Source organism: Ictidomys tridecemlineatus, chromosome 13 (assembly GCF_052094955.1).
Source record: "Ictidomys tridecemlineatus isolate mIctTri1 chromosome 13, mIctTri1.hap1, whole genome shotgun sequence".
In the NCBI taxonomy this organism is placed as follows: Eukaryota; Metazoa; Chordata; class Mammalia; order Rodentia; family Sciuridae; genus Ictidomys; species Ictidomys tridecemlineatus.
In genome coordinates, this window is record NC_135489.1 from 88,900,719 (window position 1) to 88,922,101 (window position 21,383).

Genomic DNA, 21,383 nt, shown 5'->3' on the forward strand with positions numbered 1-21,383 from the left:
ATCCCTTGGGGAAGGAGGTTTCCAATGACTAAAAGCAAATGAGGTCAAGTCCCCTGTGATGCCAAGATAACGCCGGACCAAATACCACCTTTCTGGCAGCTAGTCAAGTCTTGACCTCCTGGTGTGGGGAAAGCTTGGCCTTCACCCCTGCAGGGGACCCGGGCCAGGGTTCCGCTGGGCTGAGCCTGGGGCTGGCTCCTCCCTGGAAAAACCGGGGTGTGTCTCTCCACAGGGAGGGTCAGCTCTCTCCAGAAAGAAATCGTGTTTGAAAAGTGCTGCGCTTGAGCTCTGGGAATCCCCCTCTAACTTAAGCCCTGGAGAGCTTGTCTGGTGGCCAGAGCCCTGGCACGGAGACACAGGGCCTGGCCAGCCTCCTGGGAGTGCCCACACCCCTGCTCTCCCCATCAGGGCTGCTGGAAAAAGAGAGAGGCTCCCTGGGGAGACCAGGGCAGAATGTGGCGAGGGTGAGCTGGCTTGGGGGAGGGCACGGGGTCTGCTGCTCGCTCAGGCTGGACTGAGGCTCCCGCTTCCCTTCCCACCTGAAACGAGGAGCTGTGCCTGCTGAGGTTTTATGGTGGCTGCCGAGAGGAGCCTCCAGGAGGCTGGAATGAGAGGCACAGGTGGCCTCGGCGGCTTCTCTACCTGGAAAGGGGAGCCTCGAGGCAGGAAGGGGACCTGGCACCGGCTGAGCTCTCTGAGTCTCTGTGCCCCAGTTTTCCAGCTCTTTGGGGAACCCTTGTCTTTCTGTCTCGTAATCACAGAGAAAGGGGGGGCGCACTGCGGGGAGGAGCCTGGGCCTGGGCCCGCCAGGGGTGACTGAGAAGGCAGGGCTGGCCTCCTGACGAGGGGCGCTCCGGGGGAACAGGGAGGTCAAGGAGAGGCCCAGACAGGACGCCTCAGTGTCTCTAGTCACCACCAGGAAAAAAACAAAAAACAAAGAGACAAGAGTTTGATTTTCACATGGTGGGAACCCAAACAACCAGGTGAAAAATAAATAAATAAAGATAAAACCAGAGAACACAGCTATTTTGGATTTGTGCTGCTGAACACCTCGCTCGTCTGGTGACTCTCGTTCCCCCACTTCACAGGGAACGCAAGTCCATAAAGCGGGGACCTCTGCCATAACAGCGTTTTGGGGCCTGGGTGGTGGGAAGGAAATCGTGGCCCACGGCTTCTGGGATGCTGAGTTCAAAACCTCCCTTTTCTGGTGTTGTTCCCAGGCACAGCTTCATAGAGAGCCTGTTCTGAAGGAAGCTTCTGAGTTCTCGGGACAGCAACTCAGGTCCTCACTGTGGGCAGGCGGGGGTCCCAAGGAAAAAGAGCCCCGGAGCACAGCAGGGGCCGGGCCATCTTTGGGACGGTCATTCTCAGTGGTCTCCGAACTGTGCTGCTCTGGCTCCCCCAGCGTCCCCATGGCTCATTGGACCTGCTCAGATGCGTCTGTGGAAGAGCACATTCCTCCAGGGTGAAGGAGAGAGAGGGCCACTCCCCCCGGAGGGGCTGTCACCGTTCACAGGCCTGGAACCTGCCATCTTAGAGTCAGAAAGAGAAGGGAAAGTGATGGACACTCTGAATCTAGTTCTCGCTTCCTTCCTGGGATCCCTGGTGAGCTCAGTCCTCCTGCTTGCTTGGCCCAGGGGCATGTCAGAGAGGACCACCAACGGGCAGATGGTCACTGGTCCTGGCTGTCAAAGAACATTCCTTACCTGGGTGGCTGTCGTGCGGTGGAACCAGGTCTGTGCCTCCCTGGGCAGGGCGGGTGGCTCGTCCCCGCAGGGCCACTAATGCAGCCTGTTACTGGCTTGTGCCCTCTGCAGGCAATTCTGCAGCCGACTTAGGAAACCAATGCAAGCTTCAGCTCCAGGCAGAGGGAGTAGCCTCCTCTGGCCTGAAGAGCGTCCTCCCCAGCCCGACAGTCACAGCACCCCTTTTCTCTCCTGGTCCCCTGCAAGAACCCCACAGGCTGAGGCTGGCTCACTTCCCCAGCTTGAAAGGGGAAGAGCCAAGTCGCCTTTTCCGTGGGGCAAGGAGCACATGCGTTTTACCACGGGAGCCTGAGCACCCCTGGGATCCATCCTAAAGTGTGCTGGGCGGAGGGGAGGGGTCTCAGCCCCTCCAGCCACCAACATTACCGGAAGCTGAGTCAGAGCCCCAGCAGAGGTTTCACCACTTTGCCAAAGTCCTGAGCTACAGTTCTCTGTTGTGCTGGATGCTTTTGAAATGGGTGCAGGGAAGGTTTCACAGGTTCACTTGGGTGACTACGTACACATGTTGGTGCGAACGTGTGCGCTATTCGAGCCCCTGGCGCTCCCCCCCCCCCCCCCCCCCGTGAAGCCTGCGGCATGGCAGGAGCAGGGGGGGGCGGTGGATGCTTCGTGGGACTTGTGGTGACACGCCACACCATGATGCATCTGTGTGCAGCTTTGTCTCCAAGCAGGAAGCCATGGCTGCTACAAAAAAAAGACTCCTGGGCTACGGCTCATGGAGGAAGCTGGTTTCCAGTGCCGCAGAGAGAGCAGCTGGAAAGAGAAGAGAGCTTTGGAGAAGCAGCCCGGAGAGCCTCTGTCCAGGAGGCCAGGAGCTGGTTCTGGGCTCCGCCTTCCTGGCCTGGGGCGGCCTCCAGGCTTCTGGGACTTCAGCGCAGCCCAGGCAATTCCCCTGGGTTGCCAGGTGGAGCAGCGGGGCTCAGAGTGCCCATCCAATAAGGATGGCTCTTGGCTCAGCTTCCAGCAGATGCTGTGGCAGCCCTCAGGGGTTGAGTGTGACACTCTTTCTTTCTTTTTCTTTATATATATATATATATTTTTTGGTTGTAGTTGGACACAATACCTTTATTTGATTTATTTATTTTTATGTGGTGCCGAAGATGGAACCCAGGGCCTCGCACGTACCAGGCGAGCGCTCTGCCACTGAGCCACCGCCCCAGCCCCCTTCACTCTTAATAAGAGAAATAAAATACAAAATATCCTGAGTTATCGTTTGGATTCCCAACTTATCAGTTTGGCCAAAGTTCCGAGGCTGGACAACACCCCAGGAGGGAGCGGAGAAGCAGGCGCTCCCACACCCAGGGCAGGGGGAAGGCTGCCGCCTTCGAATGCGACTTGGCAACTCCTAGGAGTTTCAGGCTCCGTTTGCTCTTTGGCCTAGCTGCTGTGCTTCTGGAAGAGGCCCTCAGCAACTACTGCACACGCCAGAGGACACACTGACTTTGTCACTGCAGCACGGTTTGTGGTGACAAGTTGAGAAGCAAAGCAGGTGTCCCTGTGCAGGAGACTGGTAGAATAAATGCTGGTATGCCTATACAGTGGAATACTAGGCAGCCATTAAAATGACGAAGATGTAGTATAATGTGGGAAGATGTCAAAGACTTGAGTGGAGGATGCGCAGGGAAAAGGGAGTCAGCGTGAAGGGCAATGAGACCTTCGCTCTCGCTCACATGAACGCTGGCCTGAAGTTGAAGAAGCAGTGAGTATAAGGAGGACGTAATGGGGAGACTCTATCATCCCCAGAGCAAAGGGGGCAGTGAGACACCCTGTCCCTGACTGTCCCCTTCTGTTCCCAAAATGTCACAAGGGAGCCACAATATGTCCTGTCCTGTAACGCACTGGTTTCCCCTTGAGCACCCGGGAAGCAAGGCAGCCAGAGTCCCCTTGGAAAGCAGCTTTCTTGCTCACACAGCAGGGCTGCTGGTCACACAAGCCACTGAGCTCGTGCCGATGATGTCACTGCTTCCACACCTGACGTACAGAACCCCCTGAGTGGGGACGGGCACAGAACCGAGGGCACGGTGGGAAGGGGATGCGCCACTCTTCCAGACAGCCTCCCCTGGACAAAGCACAGTGAGGGACGAAGGTGCTGCCACCTGTCACTCCTCTACAATTCTCATCTCCTGTACGCTGTCCCCCGGTAACCCCTACATCTCCTGTGCTGTCTCCAGACACTTTCTTTGGCTTGTCTGCAACCTACCCCACTGCCCTGGCACAACTGGGCATGGATAAGACCACAGGGAAGGGAGGGGTGAGTGGCAGCCAGATTTTTCCATCTGAGCCTTTTTATATTTGACTTTTTAATCATATGACTCTATTATTCCTTCCAAAAAATGCAACTGAGAAAGACACACACACACACACAGAGAGAGAGAGAGAGAGAGAGAGAGAGAGAGAGAGAGATCAAATGTGGATATCCAAGCCAATGAGTATTTTGACTTGAAGATTAGAGTCAAGAGCCTGGTGCCCAGTGGCCCTGCAGAGCTTTAGCAGAGAGGCTTTCTCTGGGCGGGGTTGGTGCACCCTAAGCCAAGAGCCGACAGACCACGAGGAACAGAATTACTAGGACTCATGAGAATCCTGCGTCAGAGAAACGTAGACCTCGACTCTCAGGCTCGTGTCTCCTTCAGATCAGATTATTCAAGTCTAGAAATGTTCAGTCACTTGCCCAGGGCCACCCATTTAGAGGCAGAGTGGCCGTAGGACCCAGCCTGCCTGGTCCCGCGTCACCCCGTGTTCAGCCCCAGCTCCTCTGGCAACGTCAAGATGGACCTAGGACCGTCCTCCGTGGCTATGGGTCTTGCTCAGAGGCCAAGAAACTGAAATAGTTTTAACCTGGAAGAGAATGAAAGGGAGAAACTTCATAAAAGTGAATCTTCTATGGCGTCTAATAAATTGGAAAGGGACCATCTGTTCTCAATCGCATGGAGCAGGAACGAGAATTCATGCTACAACATGAAGCCTGAGCGCAAAGGAGGAAATGCCTAATTTGTCTGGTCACAGACAAAGAGAGTGTTAAAGAAGACGGTGACGTGGCCTTTCCTGGGCTCTTTAAGGAGGAGTCTGGCTTCTCTTCAGTGGTGTCTGGGTCCACGTGTGTCCTTGGTCAGAGGAGACGCTCACCACGGCACCAGGACCTCCTTGTCACCCACGCGACCAGGGCTGTCTTCAGCTCTGCTCTTCCTGGAGAGTGGCAGCAGCATGTTCTCCACGTGGCGGGAGCAGAGACGTGGGCCCCATGTGGCTGGAATGGCTGCTGGGAACTTGCAAGGCTCAATTCTCCCTGGTCCTGGGCTCTTTGGCTGTGAACCTGGGACAAGTGGCTTTGCTCCCCGTGATCCACCTGCATCACACACGTTAGGGCCCACGAAACCCCACTTTCAGGGGCAGAGCCTGCCACGAATCCACTCCCTTCCTCCTTGACAGGCACCAGACTCGGGGTCGCATCCTCACTGTGGTGTGGCAGGGTCCTGATGGGGGGCGGGGCGGGTCACCCTCAGGATTTCCTGCACATCCTTCTCCACAGTGTCCGTGAGGCTGGCTTGGTGCAGATGCGTGGAGGCCGCGAAAGCCTGGGAATCAGAAAGGATGCTCCACAAGGGGGAGAGCTGAGGCCTGAGTCGCTGCATGGAGAAGGCGGGGTGCCCAGCAGAGACTCGACTGGACACACCCCAACTGCGTTCTGAGCCACTGACGTCTCAGCTTTGCAGGCGGCAGCGGCTGACATCACCACACCTTACGCAGAGAACAGTGAAGGACCCTGCACCTGTGGGCAGCTGTGCCAGTCAGCTTGGCATCGCTGTGACCAGAGCACCTGACCAGACGACTTAGAGGAGGAAACGTTTATTTGGCCTCACGGTTCCCGAGGTCTCAGTCCGTGGGCAGGGCCTCCCTTGCTCTGGGCCTGAGACCAGGAGGAGCATCATGGCGGAAGGGCTTGGCAGAAGAAAGCTGGTCGACTCTTGGCTGTCAGGAAGGGAGAGGGAGGGAGAGAGAGAGAGAAAAGAGGAGCCAGGGACAGGATATAGTCCCTAAGTGCTCGTCCCCAGGAACCCAGGTCCTCCAACCGTGCCCCACCTGCCGACAGGTACCACCCATAATCCATTCAAGTCACTAATCCATCAAATGGATGAATCCACGGCTTAGGTCATGGCGCTCGTGACCTGATCTCTCACCTCTGGCCACCCCTGCTTTGCCATATGAGCATCACAAAGGATATCTCTTATCCCAGCTACCACAGTGGCTTCTTTAATCCCGCATGACTTGTCTCTTGCCACACTCCAGAGTGGGCTCTGAAGCCACTGGACATTGTCCACAAGGCGCTCCCCTTGGTGAAGCAGCACGGGGTGCCCCATGAGACATAGAGACGGGCTCTCCTGGGAGTGAATGTCTGTTGAATTAATTCATAACCTTCAGACCGACTTGTGTGGATGTGAAAGCCTATTGTGGGTATCTCAGGAATAATCTGTCCCGTGGGCTGCGTAGTTTACTTGTTTGAAGCACTCAGTTGAACCAGACAGTACTTGGTGTACGTTTCTTACAAAGTCTTTTGGTGCATTGGGGTCTCATCATTTCATGAATACGAAGCAATTCATGTCAGCGTTGACGTGAGGTTGGTCTATGGAGCTGAAGCCTTGCTGGAAAACCTTTGGGTTTCCACCCCTCCTCAATCAGTGGTTAAGATAATCACAAAACCCTTCCTGTGAGCTCGTTCCCTCTGTCCCAGGACTTTTCACGATCACGTGCCCCCCCCCCCCGGGGGAGACCTGCCCTTGGCCACTCTCTTTGATCTCAAGCAGTTGCATGTCATGAGCCTTTTTCGGTTTCGGTGTCAGGCCAGCCTCTGGTTCCGTGCTCAACCCATGACTCGTACGCCAAGAAGTCTGCTGAGGTGGGGAGCTGTCCTCTCCTTTCAAGTCCATCTCTTTTGTGAATGAGCCCTGCCCGATGTCCTCATCTAACTTCCTTTAGGACACATTTTTCTCAGATCCAGTCCTAAGCATCCTTTCCTCAGACATTCTCTCTTAATGAGGAATAAATGAATAACTGAATGTCAAGGTAGATCGTGGATGTTGGGTGGGCACGAGGTGAGTCACTGGATAGATGGGGGGATGCTGACTGGATAGATGGATGGGTAGTGGACAGATGGATGAATGGATGCATGGTGGATGGATGAGAGGTGAGTCACTGGACTGATGGGTATATGGTGGCTGGATAGATGGATGGATGGATGGATGGATGGATGGATGGATGGATGATAGGTGGGTAGCTGGAGAGATGGATGGGCACTGGCCAAATAGATGGATGGTGGTTGGATAGATAGATGAACAGATAAGGGACTGGATAGGTGGATGGATAGTGGACAGATGGATGGATTGGTAGTGGATGGATGGACAGTAGTAGATGTATGGATGGTGGGTGGATGGATGGATGTATGGATGGATGGATAAATCTTGTCTTCAGCAGCCTCTTCACCTATTTATCAGAACCCAAGAAACCTCAGAATCTCTGTGGGACCCGGGTGGTTGTGTCTCAAGAGTTCAGAATTTAAGTCAAATGTCCTTCCAAATAGTGAACTGCACTCCCCTGCCAACATTCCAAAAGCCACATTGAGGAATTTAAACTACACAGGCAGGAGCTAAGCCATTTAGACCATTTTCTCATAAAAATGGAACAAATGGAAAAAAAATCCAAGTGTGGACATTCTTATGCAACATTTGCCTTTTCCATTTAGAAGACCTTAAAACTCTAGAGTTGAAGTCCAGTTTCAGTAGGTTTACTGCCATTTTGAGTTTGTGATAGTATCTTCATGGAAGAGACCGTTTCCCTTCCTGTTCTCCCTTCTAGTACAGGCATTTTGCTGGGCCTTCCTAGCCTGTAAAAATTGCCTGCTGAGCACCACTTACGACTGTTCTGCAAGTGGTTTAGAGAGCATGTGCCGGGGCTTTCTTAAAAGCAGCAACATTTGAGGTTAGAATGACAGCATTTGGTTCTCTCAAGCAGCAAGATGAGCCAGCTGGCAATGACCCCTTTGCAATAAAATATTAATAGGAAGAAGCAGTCTTTTTATCATCTCGGGGACTTGCTGCAGACTTCCTGGCTGCGTTCCTCCACTTCCTGATTCATTCATCCACATGGTGTGGAATACACCGGATTCCATCTTCTTATAGCCCTGCAGGGAGGAATTCTGGTGGCCTTTCCCCAGCGCATCTTGGCAGACCCAGTGATACACTGCTCCTTGATTGAGGACTTGGCACGGGAGCTAAGGTAAGCCTTTTTATGGCCTTATCCAGAACGGGCTTCCTCGTACATGACATCCTCCTCAAAGAATGTTTCCAAAGAGTCTGTCGTAAAACTTCTGGGGGAGTAGAAGTTTCACGTGGAGCCTGCTCACTTCATTTCACAGACGGTGGAGAACACTACCACCTCCTCCAGAATTTCTCCAGCCGAGGTGGGCCCCCTGGACGGGCGGGTGGGAGAGTGCCCACGGGCTGCCTGGGAGCCAGGGGGCTCTTCTGTGGCAGCTGGAGCAGAAGGAAGCCGGCTGCGGAGCTGTGAGTGGGAAGGAGGCATTCTACACACTTGTGGGCCCTTCCTCCCTTCACGATTCTGCCCAGATGTTGGGATTCTCTGGAATTTTGAAAGGGAGACTACAGGGAAACTGGGCCAAACGGAGCCTTTTGGGAAGTGGAGGCAGACCGAGGAGACGTCCTGGGTTGTCTGAAAGGACGCAGGAGCCTCTCCAAGAGCCTCCTGTCATTCAAGCAGACGGAGTCAGGCTCCTTCTCGAAGGACCCCATCCTTCAGGGCAGGAAACCAGCATAGCTTTCCAGAGAAGTCACCAGAAGAGGCAGAGCCAAAAGACGGGCTGCAGATCTTGGCCTGAAACTCAAATCAACCGGCTCCGTTTCCTTTCCAAAGCTGCCTTCACCGCCCCTGGCCAAATATCCCCTCCGGTCAGCAAGACCAGAGCTCCCGGCAATCAGGCACTGGCGATCCTAGAAACCATCTTTAGGGTCAGGGATCAACTCTCCTTGGGCACAGGAAGGCTTAGTGGGGCTGTGGGGAAGAGTGTGCCTGAGACAGCAGAGGTCACCCCATTGCAGACTCCACACCTCCAGGGGGGACACGTGGCCGGGACTCCAGGGCTCTCTGGGCGGACGCATCAGTCAGTCTTGTTTTACTACAGTGAAGTGCCAAGGGCAGCCAGCTTACAGGAAGAAAAGGTCGACTTAGCTCACAGCACTTGAGAGTCAGCAGCGTGGCTGGGGAAGCCTCCTAATGGTGGAGGCATTTGTGTGGAAGAACTCACATGCCAGGCAGGAAGTCAGAGAGAGATGGCCGAAGTCCCTTTCAAGGACATCTCCTCAGTGAGCTAAGACCCTCCCACAAGACCCCGCCTCCCCTAGATTCCATTGCCTGGAACTTGCCGTGGAGAGAAGACTTTAATTACAACGGACCCGTGGGGTCACTCGGACCACTCCCAAGCCATAGCGGGGAGCTTCGCAAGGTCTCCTATCCCTTCCAGGCCCAGGTCATCAAGGTCAGAAGCACCCTCCTCTGCCAATGGAAGGTGTCCCTCCAGAGGCTCTGGCACCCCCAGGGTAGCCCAGTGACCACCATCAAGGAGGGCGTTCAGTGACCATGGTCCTGGCCACTAGCAAGGCCACAAGAGGCCATCTGGCTGCCCTGGTGGGGCCCTGCGGCCTTGCTGTGCCCTGAAATCAACACTTGGAACACAGGGGCGGGGGGCTCCAGCTCCTGGCTCACTTCCCTCACCCCACGCTGGCAAAGGGAAACAGGGAGAATTGTACTTACAAACTTTTATCTGAATTGTTCTTACAACTTCTGTCCTACGCACAGTGGCGTTTTCAAAGTCTGGACGGGGTGGGGCCGTCAGTGCGGGAGCTCCTTCCTCCCCACCCTTTCCATCTTTCCCGGGTTCCTCCCAGCCCCGGGTTGATCTGCAGGCTGCTGAGGCAAGGCCCACGGTGATAAGCCGGGCAGTGGGTGGACAGCAGGATGCAGCCTGCCAGGTGCCGATGGCAGTGGGGACAGGAGGGCGGAGGAGCAGGGGCTCAGGGAAGCCTTCCCCCCAGCCCGCCAGGGAGGAGTGCTTCTGATAAGGCGCTGGATAAACCAGACCAGAGGCGAGAGCCAGCCAGGGCTCCGCTGGACGGCCCTGCCTTCGTTCCTGGGGCTCCTGCACAGCAGCGACTGGTCAACCCAAAGAAGAAGCCCTCAGTGACCTGTCCAGGCAGAGCTTCCCTCTCAGGACACAGTGGCTGGACCACTGCATGCCCACCAGACACCCTCCCCCACCCCGACCAGCGGGTCCAGCTCTGGACAAAGGCTGTCACTGAGGCCTACAGTCACACAGTGGCAGAAGGTGGGCAGGAGGACCTTTCAAGGGACTTTCCATCCAGACAGGGCATGTGCCTGGGGGTTTTGGAAACTCTGGGCACAGGAAATGTGAATTTTTAACTGTACACACACCAGCAAAATAAAACAGCATTATCATTAAGACGTGAAGGGACAGGACCTTGGTCTTCAGGGTGAGGCAGAGGCTTCTTGGGGGACTGGTCAGCTCTGTCTGCGCTGGCAGCTCTGCGGATCACCTGTCCCTTGTCCTTAGCCCAGGGTAAGCTCCTGAGCTACCTCCTTCCTGGCACATCTACCAGAACCCGCTCCAGAGTGCACTCCCTGGAGTCTGACCTGTGAACGTGACCTAACTGCTCCTAACTGCTCCTATTGCATTATGAAGTATTTTTAAAAATATTTTTTAAAAAATCAAAATTAATAAATAAACAATGAGCACTAGGATAGAGCCCTGTTCCTCTGTGGAGCTGTCTGGGAGGTGGACTTTGGATTGGCCTGCACTGGGGAGTCCATGGGCTAAGTCCCCTCAGAATGCCTCCCACCCTGTCGCCTGCAGGGGACATCAGCAGGTGGCTCACCTGGGGTGCCCCACTTTCTCACCTGTTGGAGTCAAATTTTCCCTGTGTGTCTCACAGGGCTACAGGAGGCAGCCCGTGACAGCAGGGGTCCCAAAGAGTAAGGCACGAAAAATCCAGGCTGTGTGGCTCTGCAAGACAGGACACCTCCCTAGGTGCACAATTACTAAATCAGCTGGTTCAGAGAGACTGTGAACATACACATGCACCCCAGCACAGGGGTGGAGAGGGAGAGAGAGGGAGAGGGAGGGAGGGGGAGGGAGGGGGAGGGAGGGAGGGGGAGGGAGGGGGAGGGAGGAAGAGAGGGAGGGAGGGAGAAAGAGAGAGGGAGGGGAATGGAGGGTGGGGGACAGAGAGGGAGAGGGAGGGAGGGAGGGAGGGAGGGAGAGGGAAGGAGGGAGGGAGGGAGGAAGGGAGAGAGAGGGAAAAGGAAGGAAGGAGGGAGAAAGAGGGAGGGAGGGAGAGAGGGAGGGAGGGAGAAAGAGAGAGGGAGGGGAATGGAGGGTGGGGGACAGAGAGGGAGAGGGAGGGAGGGAGGGAGGGAGGGAGAGGGAAGGAGGGAGGGAGGGAGGAAGGGAGAGAGAGGGAAAAGGAAGGAAGGAGGGAGAAAGAGGGAGGGAGGGAGAGAGGGAGGGAGGGAGAAAGAGAGAGGGAGGGGAATGGAGGGTGGGGGACAGAGAGGGAGAGGGAGGGAGGGAGGGAGGGAGAGGGAAGGAGGGAGGGAGGGAGGAAGGGAGAGAGAGGGAAAAGGAAGGAAGGAGGGAGAAAGAGGGAGGGAGGGAGAGAGGGAGGGAGGGAGAAAGAGAGAGGGAGGGGAATGGAGGGTGGGGGACAGAGAGGGAGAGGGAGGGAGGGAGGGAGGGAGGGAGAGGGAAGGAGGGAGGGAGGGAGGAAGGGAGAGAGAGGGAAAAGGAAGGAAGGAGGGAGAAAGAGGGAGGGAGGGAGAGAGGGAGAGAGAGGGAAGGAGAGAGCCAGAGAGAGGGAGGGAGGGAGAGAGAAAGAGAGAGGGAGTGGGATGGAGGGAGGGGGAGAGAGAGAGAGGGAGAGGGAGGGAGGGAGAGGGAGGGAGGCAGAAGGAGGGAGGCAGAGGGAGAGAGGGAGGGTGGGAGGGAGGAAGAGACTCAGAGAGAGAGAGGCATACTTTGTTTTTCAAGCAAGGACTTACACACCAGAAGCCCAGGTGCTGGAGGGCTGATTGTGGCTGGGTGCTGGGGAGGTCTCAGAACACGGCAGGCAGGACACCGCAGTGCAGCCTCAGCCCAAGGTCCTCCGGAACTCCACTGCGTCCACCACAGATGCTCAGGGGTCCGGGATGCTGCCCTGGAAGCCAACAACGGGGGAGCAGAGGGACGTGAAGGGGCCTGTAGCTGAACAGCCAAACAGTAAGAAAATAGCCCGCCTCCTTGTGTTCCAGACCCTGGCAGCACAGGGCTGTAGCCCACGTCCAACACTTAGTTGCAAGACCCAGTGGCAATGTAGCTCAGTGTGCTTGTGCTCTCCCGTACTCTCCCCAGGCAGACGGAAGAGTGGACAGTGGCGGGCAAACCAATCCCAGTAGCCACCCTTAGCTTCTCAAGATTCATGCAAACCCTGTTCTAACGGAAGAGCTTCAGAGGCCAAAAACTACATTGCCCAGACTTCTGAGGCTGAGATTAATGCTTGTATTAGAAACTCCTCGAAAGAGCAGTTTGAATTTCTCTTTTATTAGTCTTCAGAATCGGAATCTCACGAAGTTCCTCAGGACCCAGGCTTGTCCCCTACTGGCCCATCTCCTGAGCGACGTGAGTGTATGTGTGTGTGGGGGTGTGGGTGTGTGCACGCAGGCACACGTGTGTGCATGCCCGCACTCCTGAGCCCATGCCCTGCGGTTCCCTTCAGTGGTCTTGTAAAGGCTGTGAATCCCATTTCAAAACAACATTTTTAAATAAAATATAATAATTCTTAAAACGTATAATAACTGAATTGAAATGAGATTGACTTTTCAGGTGATCAGATGGGATGGATCCTAGGTGCTCCTTTACCAGCATCTTAAATAACAAAGTGTTGCTGCAGGTGTAGCAATTGAGATTTTGAAGGCGTGCATGAGGTGTGCCGGCGACATTTCAGGACACTTGCCATAGCCGCGATGCGCCCCGTGGTCACACGGTACTGGTGGGAGGCCCTGGCTCTGCCCAGGGTGCAGTGATCTGTGGCCCACATCCAAGAGTGAAAGGAAGGCCAAGCTTCTGAGAGATGAGTGAAAGTCAGGTAGGGGTTGCCCCTCCACGTTCACAAGGCCCCAGAGGGAGGCAGACCTGGGCTTGTGCATCACCTCCAGCCTGGTGGCCCAGCTCCATTCCCTAAGGAGGGAAGGGGGTGGACATCAAGAGGTTCCTTTAGGGAGTGCGATTTCAAATGCAAGCCCATCCTATTGGCCACACCAGCTCCTTAGGATGCTGGGAAACGTAGTCTCTCTCCGGCGGCCACGCACCCAGAAAAGTCCTAGGAGGCTCTGTTACTAAAAGAATGAGGAAGAAAGGACGCCCGGATAATGGGCAGTTCCTGCCATACCTTCTCACTTCACAAAAGTACAAATGATGAAAAGCTCAAATTAGTCCAACTTCTTTGCGTGGACTTAAGGCAATTTGATGGCTTTGTTTGGAAAATACTTTCTGCTAGCATTTCCCAGGCCTTCTTCAGACTTACTAATTAGTGAAATAGATCTCTATGGGTCCAGCAGGCCAGGAAGAAAGCTCTATTGTGGAGCCATGAGAACCCAGCGGTGGCCGCACTGGGTTTTCCAGTCGATTGAGCCGCCTCTGAGAGCGGAGATAATGCCACCGGCCATTGTCTGGATCCCGACCCAGGCTGCACTGAAGGGTTTTTACATTGTGGCTGGTGACAAAGGGGTCCGACCTTTTTAATTCTTCCTCTTGATTTGGACAGATATGTAGGATGCAGGGCGATTGCCCACCTCCCTCCCCATTTCCACTTGTCCTTCGGCACAGTTGGGGGCCTGGCTCCACAAGCTTTGGGCTGTGGCTGTTCTGTTGAAATGTGGTTGTCCTGGGGCTCCTTGTTTGGAGAGGAGGGTTTCCTTGACGGATAATGCTGCCTTTCCCGAGGCAGCTGTGCATCCTTCTTCACACCTGGATTCTCTCCTGTCTCACTAAATGTCACCCCTGCTCTCTGCCACACAATTGCGTATTAACCAAATGATATCGCTGCACCTGCTGCGTGTATTGAAATGTAACAGCGAATCCCACTGTGACAAGGAATTACAATGCACCTACGAAAAGATATTTCAAAAAGCAATTGGCTATGGAGGAGGATGTCTGACCCGTATTCCCCAGGAGGAGATCGGGCAGGGGTAGGGCCCCTATGGCCAAGGTGTGGCTGCAGCACTGAGGAGAGACCCGGGCTAAGTAAACCTGAGAGACAGAGCCTGCGCCGCCTCCTGTCCCAGCCACGGTGCAGCCCTCATCCAGGAACCCGGACAGCCTCACCACAGTGGGACCGAAGCACCGCAACATCCCCAAGCTGAGGAGGAAGGTGCTCCTTTCCCGCCTCTGACCACGCTGGGGCCGGAGCGCTGGACGCTGCTTTTTGACTGGGCACCTTCCATCACAGCCTCTCACCTGCTGCAAACAGTGGGTCACACGGACATCGTGAGGACACCTCACTGACACAGTTGTCGGTTAGTGAGGACGCTGAGAGCCGCCCTGCTCCGTCTCTGGTCTCAGATGCACTGTCTTCCCACTACCCTGAGGGAGGCCTTCCCACACTTGCAAAGGACACCCCCAGAGGCCCAGCTGTCACCCCGGGTGGAGCATCTCCGTCTCTGAGTTTGCAGGTGCTCTTCCGGGAGTCACTGCCCTTGGCACAAGTGCCCTTGTGCTTTATCTGGAAGACGCCCGTGAAATGCTGAGCCTCGGCCTCCCACCACCACCAGCCTCCCACACCACCAGCCTCCAACACCACCAGCCTCCCACCACCACGTCCCTGGCCTTCTCTGCGCAGGGGCCCCCTTTCAGTGGGTCGGGCACATTTCCAAGATTCTGCAGGAGTGGGTGACTGAGTGGAGAGGAGGCAGACTTTTAGATGACTAATTAACCGGATTCTTTTGTATTTCCTAAGGGCCATATTGGAAAAGATATTTGTTCATGTTATTAATATACTAACATCATTAATAACCTTACCCTTAAGAGCTTCACCCCTGCTTACCAGGTACTTACTATTAGCCAACCACTGCACTAAACGAGTGCTGTGCTTTGTGTCAGTTTCCTCATAGGTACTAAGTACTATGATGTCCATTTTATAAACGAGGAAACTCAGGCTCAAGGTTTTACCGAGGATTGGGCCGTGAGTCCAGCCCAATCTCAGCTCACTCGGAGGCCAGAGCTCTAGTTTCTTTGCTTCGATGCTGTGTCTGTGCCAACTCCCCTGTAGGTTGGTGGTTCACCGGTATAGAGGAGACCCGGCCGGGGTTGGACTCTGCACGGCGGCACATGGTTTCTCTTCCCTCTGGAGGTAGGAGGGAAACAAGACTGACCCTGTGCCACTCCTGGAGTAGTGCCCAGGTAAGACCAGCAGCCAGCAGAAGAGAGGATCTTTTTCTTTTTAGTAGTAGTTGGACACAATACCTTTATTTATTTATTTTATATGTGGCGCTGAGGATGGAACCCAGGGCCCCGCACGTGCTAGGCAGCTGCCCTACCACTGAGCCCCAGCCCCAGCCCGAGAAGATCTTAAATCCTTGCTGGTGTCCTAATGCCACCCTCCTACCCCACCCTAGTCCCAGCCCCTGCACTTCTCGAGGAAGACTGGCTCAGCCCACTCTACATGGCCAGCTGTGCTCCTCCTGGACCTGACCAAATTGTCCCTCAGAGCTTTTCTGTAGCTAAGATGCCAAGATTCCTAGGTGCGAAGTTAAACAGAAATCAATTGTTAAAATCCAGCATCCTAGAAGCATGGGGAAGTGGTCAGTTTTGCAGAGGACACCTCTTGCAGTCCTGCCTCTGCCTTCAGCCCAGCTGACGGTGTTAGGCAGACGTTCTCATTTTCTGTGGCTATAACAAAATACTGGAGGCTTCATACTTTACAAAGAAAAGAGATTTGTTAGCCCTGTTGGATCAACCTCCAGCAGGGGCTCCTGGATGGGTAACAACAGGGCAGAGCAATGCCAAGCACATGGGTGGCTTAATTTAAAACAAGTTTCCTTCCTTGCTCCAGGACACAGTGTTACTCCCTTCCTAGGGCAGTGTCCCCAGTGCCACCAGGCCTCACTTCTTGAAGGTCCCACATCATCACACTGAGGCCCACGTCTTGCTTTGGAGCACACTCAGACCACACCCAACCTACATGTCCCTGAGGTGGGCTGGCTGTGGGGCTCACCTGCATGGGCCTGCAGCTGGGGCAAAACCTCTTCCTGGGCCATTAAAACTGTCCCGTGTGCTTCAGCCCACAGAGGTGGCACGTCCGTCACATTTCCCAACTACTCCTATGGGAGACAATGACAGCAGAGAGGACACAGGGCAGAGGATGTCTTTTGAAGTAGCAGCTAAGGGGTGCAGCCAGGAAGTCTGAGATTAGCTGTCAAAACAAGAGCTGTCTCTGTGCTCTGTCAACCCTCCTCTCTGCCCCTCTGGGAAGAAGGAAATGGCAGGCTGGCCGGCCGTGAGAGTCGCCCCCTGTGCACAGAGGTGCCCCAGGACCTGGAGGAGCTGAGCCTCTGAGCCGCAATCCCAGCCCTGCTGATTTAGCAGGAGCCAAATGAGCCTTGGTGACAGGTCTAGATCATACCAGCTACTTCAGGGCCAGCCCTGGAGGGGCCCCAGGCCCTGTCCCCCACAGTGCATGCCTCTGTGTGCACCAGAGCGGCTGGCGGTGGGCACATTCCTGCCTGTGGCAACCCTCTCTGTCCCAGCATGCAGTGCCTGGCTGTGACTTGCATGAAGTGGCCCCCAGAGCGCTCTCTGGAGTCAGTTCCTTGGAGAGGGGATGCACATCTGCCTCTCGGCCGCCACCACAGCTGGCTGGTGGGTCTCACTGCAGAAACTGGGCCAGGTGGCACATGTTGGGAAGGTGCAACCCCCAGCGTGCCAAGCCCACCTGGGCACAGTGTGCCTGTCACCTGGGCCCCGGGTCCAGGGCACCAGGTGTCTGGCCCAGCAGCACAGGCAGAAGGTAGTTAGCACAGGAGCCAGGCTCAGGCACGGCTGTCAGGGACAACCAGTCGTGGAAGGTGGAGAGGTGGCAGGGAATAGTCCCCTCAGAAAAAATGAGGTCACAGACACAGGAGAGAGTCTCAGTTCCTCTGTGATCCTGTCAGAGGCTGGGAGAAAGTCTGACACCAAATCAGGCAAGTAAATTTCAGCTCAGGCAGGAAGGAGCCCAGGATTGGAATGGCCCTGGAGGGGCCTCAGAGGGAGCACCCAACATACCTCACCTGGCTGGTGGGAGCCCAGATGGCCAGACGCCTCCCTGCTAGCCCGGGGTACCCCACGTGGCCACAGGGTCCTGTGGATGCTTTCATGGACTCCGCCTTCTTTCCAGAGCAGATCAGCTGCTGGCCGTGGGAGAGCGGCCTGCTCACCAAACACGGTGACTATTGCCAGATGTGGGCACCCGGCCAGCTCTTACATAACTCAGCCTTCTCCTGGCCCGAGGCTCAGCGCGGTGCAGTTGAAAGGAGCCTTAGAAGTTGTGCTTCAACCCCTCCTCGCCTTCCCCACCTCCCTCCCTCTGGACTCTCACGGGGACACGGGGACATGCTTTTTGCATGTGGCCTACATCAGCACACACAGCAAGCCCACACGCTCCCCTCACGCTGCAGAAAATTAAAATGGAAACGGCCCCGGGACCCGCATCTGCCTCTGTCGCCCGGAACTCGCCTCCCACGGGTCCCTCCCGGGTCTCCAGTGGGAGGTCCCTGGGAAGCTGGGCCCAGCAAGGGGGGGAGAGATGTGAGGCCCCTCAAGATGGGAGCAGATCAACTTTACTACTATCACCAAGAGGGATCTTTTCTCACTTAAAATCCCTCCTCACCGTGGAGTGATAAAAGCCACAGAGAGCCCCTGAGCCCCCGAGCCCCAGAGCCCCCGAGCCCCCGAGCCCCCGAAACCCCTAGGCCCTGAGCCCCCGAGCCCCTGAGCCCAGAGCCCCCGAGCCTCCGAGCCCTGCTGAATGAATACAGAAGCATTTATGCTTCGGTGTCAGGGCCCAGAGGAACTGTCCTGTCAATTCGGCAGGGTCATGGGTGTGGGGGCTCTAATCCCCACCTCACTTCTTCCTCCAGGGATCTGGTCACATGGTCTTGTCATCCAGGCCTCATCACCTTGGCTGGGGACGGTCACGTTGCTCGAGCACCACGTGGAGGGCTTTGGGGACGGCAGGAACCACCTCTCCTCACACACACACCACTGTAGTTGGGCCAGCCAAGTGTCCTTTCCACTCCCTCCCTCTGGAAGTGGCCGGCAGCACTGGCCACCCACATGTGGGAGCGAGAGGTACAGGTCCCTGAACTCAGTGGGCACCGGGAGGGTTGGGGGCAAGAGGAGCCTCATCCCGAGTCCTGGCGCTGGGACAAGTTCCTACGGGCTCTGTGACCTGCGGGAGGAGGACCGTCCCCACAGGGCTGCAGAACTCACCCACCTCCTGCAGCGCTGGGTAGGCACACTCTCCTGCGGAGGCTGGCGACAGTGGCCATGGGGCCATTTTTCCACTCCCTGCCACGCCATTCCTGGTTTCGGTGACTCGCTAGGTTTAATGTTCTTTAAGCCCAGCTCTGGTCCAGAAAACAAGGGTGATGGCATCATGTCGCCCTGCTGTGTGACCCTCTGACAGACTTGACAAAAAGGAGGCTGCCTCTGCTGGGAGGAGGAGGAGGAAGAGGAGGAAGAGGAGGAGGAGGAGGAAGGCGAGGGGAAGGAAGCCCAGGCTTGTCCCACCTGGACGAGCTGAATCCTCCGGCCCCTTCAACACGAGACTTCAAAGCCACATGTACCCAGGGCTCTCCCAGCACCTCACACAGGCCATGAATTGTCCTGCAAGTTATTTTACTATTGATAGATAATTGGGCTGGAAATATTCATGGTCCCTTCCCTTGGTTTATCCAGGGTTAAGATCAGCTCTTTGTCTTCTTCGGAAACCCACACCCATCCTAGAGGGCTGAAAATGTGCAGAAGCCTGTCTTGTGATTTGTGCTCCTGGAGCATCTGAACATCTGTCCCTCCAGCAGGTCCAAGGCAGGAGGACGGGCTGTCCTGCAGGGCCTCCGCACTCACCCCCAGCAGGAGGGCCACGGACTGGCCCTGTGTTAGTCCATTTTCTGTTGCTAATAACAACACCGCAGACTGGTGACTTATGAAGAAAAGAGGTTTGTTTTGGCTCACAGTTCTGGTCTGAGGTCAGAGGTCAAGGGCCTGCATCTAGTGATGGCCTTCCTGCTGGCAGAGCCCAGAGGCAGTGAGGGTGTCCCCTGGCAAGAGAAAAGGAGTGTGTGTGTGTGTGCATATGTGTGTGCATATGTGTGCACATGTGTGCAAGTGCATGTGTGTGAGGGCATGTGTGTGCACACATACAGTGTGTGTGCATGTGTGTGCAAGTACACATGTGTGCACATGTGTGTGCGTGTGTGTGCATGTACATGTGTGTACGCTTGTGTGCGGGTGTGCATGCATGTGTATGCACATGTGGGCATGTGTATGTGTGCATGCAAGTGCATGTGTGTGCAAGCACATATGTGTGCGAGTACGTGTGTTTGTGTGTGTGTGTGTGTGTGGACAAGGCTTCTCCTTCTCTCTCAGGGTGTCCTGCCCCTCGAGGGACCCAGCCCTGATCACCTCTGTGGACTCCACCATCCTCAGCTGCATGATCCACCCTCGAACGACACCGACCTTGAGCTTAAAGACCTCGTGTGCCGGGTCCCTGCCTCCTGGAAAGCCATTAATAAGTGGAGTCTGATCCTCTTCTTGTCCATGGTGGAGGTAGTGGCATGTTAGGGTGACTTGAATTTGGAGGTGTTTTGGCCAGTTGTTCTGGTCCACGTGGGGGAAGTTTCTAGAACATGTGTGCACTTCTCCAAGACCTGAGCACAGCGGTTCCACCAGGATGTGGCTCTTGTTGCTGCCTGGGGCAGTCATGCTGCCAGCACAGCCTCCTCCTGGCACAGCCTCCTCCTGGCACAGCCTCCTCCTGGCACAGCCTCGGGCAGGTGTCCAAAGGCATGTGGGGCCAGGTGGCATCAACCCCCAGGGAAGCCCCAGAGTGCTCCCCGGGTGTCCACTTCAACATGCCATGGCAGGAGGGATCAAGCGCAGGGGTTGGTGCTCCAGGTGAAGGGCCGCATGGGCATCCCAGAGTGTCAATCCTTCATTGATGATGCAGGCCAGGCTTCCCCAAGCAGAGGGCAGGTGCCCCTGGGGACAGAAGCACACTCTAGAACCCAAGGCCAGGCTGGACCTTCAGGCCGAGGGGAGCACCCCGGAGCTACCTTAAAGGAAAGGGAAGTGGGATCTGGGGTGAAGAGGTCCGCCTGTTTCCCCGTTACACCCTAAGATATCACCCACATCTCAGGAAAGAGAGGATACATGTAGGTGTGTCCAGGGTGATGGGTGTCTGGGTTTAACCACAGCAGGAAGCATCCTGGTCTGACTCTGGATAGGACAGCCCCAGTGTCCCGGTGCCGCATCAAGTCTGTGGCCATCTGCAGTTCCCAGGGCACCAGCAGCCTTCACCACGCGGCACGCACAGGGGAGCACAGTGTGGATGAGTCAGACACATGCGGATCGCATTTCCCTGAGAAAGCAGAGGCTGGGAGAAGGAAGGGCACAGTGCTCGGGGTTTGGTCAAGGCCAGCAAGGACGCAGAGCGCCCCAGAGTCTCACAGCCAGATGCGAGCGTTTCCAGGGAGCGTGGGTGTGTGGGATGAGCAAGCCCCGGCCCAGGAACTTCCCACGGCAGTGAGGGCCACGCCACTGGCCCTGAGATGGCTTCTGCACACCGCCAACAGAGCGTCCTCCAGCGAGGTCATAGTGCTAATACAAACGGGAAACTGGAACGGAGCAGGCCTTCGTAGGACGCCCCCGACCCCGCCAACATTCCAGCAAACAGCACGCAGTGGGAATCAGTGCAAAGGATTTCCTACGCGCTTTTGGCTGGTTTTAAAAAAGCTTAAAATTACCTGGCTGTAAGTAGGTTCTGCTCTAACCAGGCCAGACTCTGACCACCTTCCTAAGCTCTTGATGAAGGGCTGACGGGCTCCCCAAGAGCAGTTGCAGAGGGTTCCGTGAGGCCACAGCAGGAGGCCCCCTGCCCCCTGCTCCCAGCCTAGGGTCCAGGAAGGGGGGTCCTGCTCCCATTCTGCACTGCCTTCCACAGGGGCCTCCCCGCAGCGTCCTGCTTAGACTTTGGTAGAGCACACAGGCAGTGCCCTGGGGACACGCCGCATGAGCAGGTGAACCACAGCCCCCCTCCCAGGCACCCAGGCCAGCCAGCAATGGCCCATCAGTGTAAGTGACAGCCGCGGGTCCCTAGACCGTGGTATCCCTCCCCTCCCTCTTGTCTCTCTGTCTCTCTCCATCTCTCCCTGGTCCCCACTGGGTCCCTCTATCTGTCCTTCCTCTGTCTCTCCGTCTCCATCTCCCTCTCTCTCTGTCCCTCCTTCTGTCTCTCCCTGGTCCCC

The 21,383-nt window shown here is 55.9% G+C and overlaps 2 long non-coding RNA genes across 4 annotated transcripts in view; both read right to left on the bottom strand.

Moving 5' to 3' along the window:
• LOC120884633 (uncharacterized) overlaps positions 1–2,305 on the bottom strand; it is a 55,894-nt gene extending 53,589 nt beyond the window's left edge. Inside the window, exon 1 of the long non-coding RNA XR_013429841.1 lies at positions 1,707–2,305. This is a non-coding gene — a long non-coding RNA (uncharacterized LOC120884633). The remainder of the gene's footprint in view (positions 1–1,706) is intronic.
• Positions 2,306–2,826: 521 nt separating this feature from the next.
• LOC120884649 (uncharacterized) lies at positions 2,827–17,659 on the bottom strand. Of its 3 annotated transcripts, XR_013429844.1 has the most exons (6): positions 17,143–17,659; positions 16,094–16,199; positions 15,049–15,223; positions 11,886–12,040; positions 10,746–10,871; positions 2,827–4,601 (listed from the first exon to the last, which is right to left on the bottom strand). It is a non-coding gene; the product is annotated as an uncharacterized LOC120884649 (long non-coding RNA). The 3 variants fall into 3 exon arrangements; XR_013429843.1 differs by having other exon boundaries at positions 2,827–10,871; positions 11,890–12,040; positions 17,143–17,654; XR_005727091.2 differs by having other exon boundaries at positions 2,827–10,871; positions 17,143–17,654.
• Positions 17,660–21,383: the final 3,724 nt, after the last annotated feature.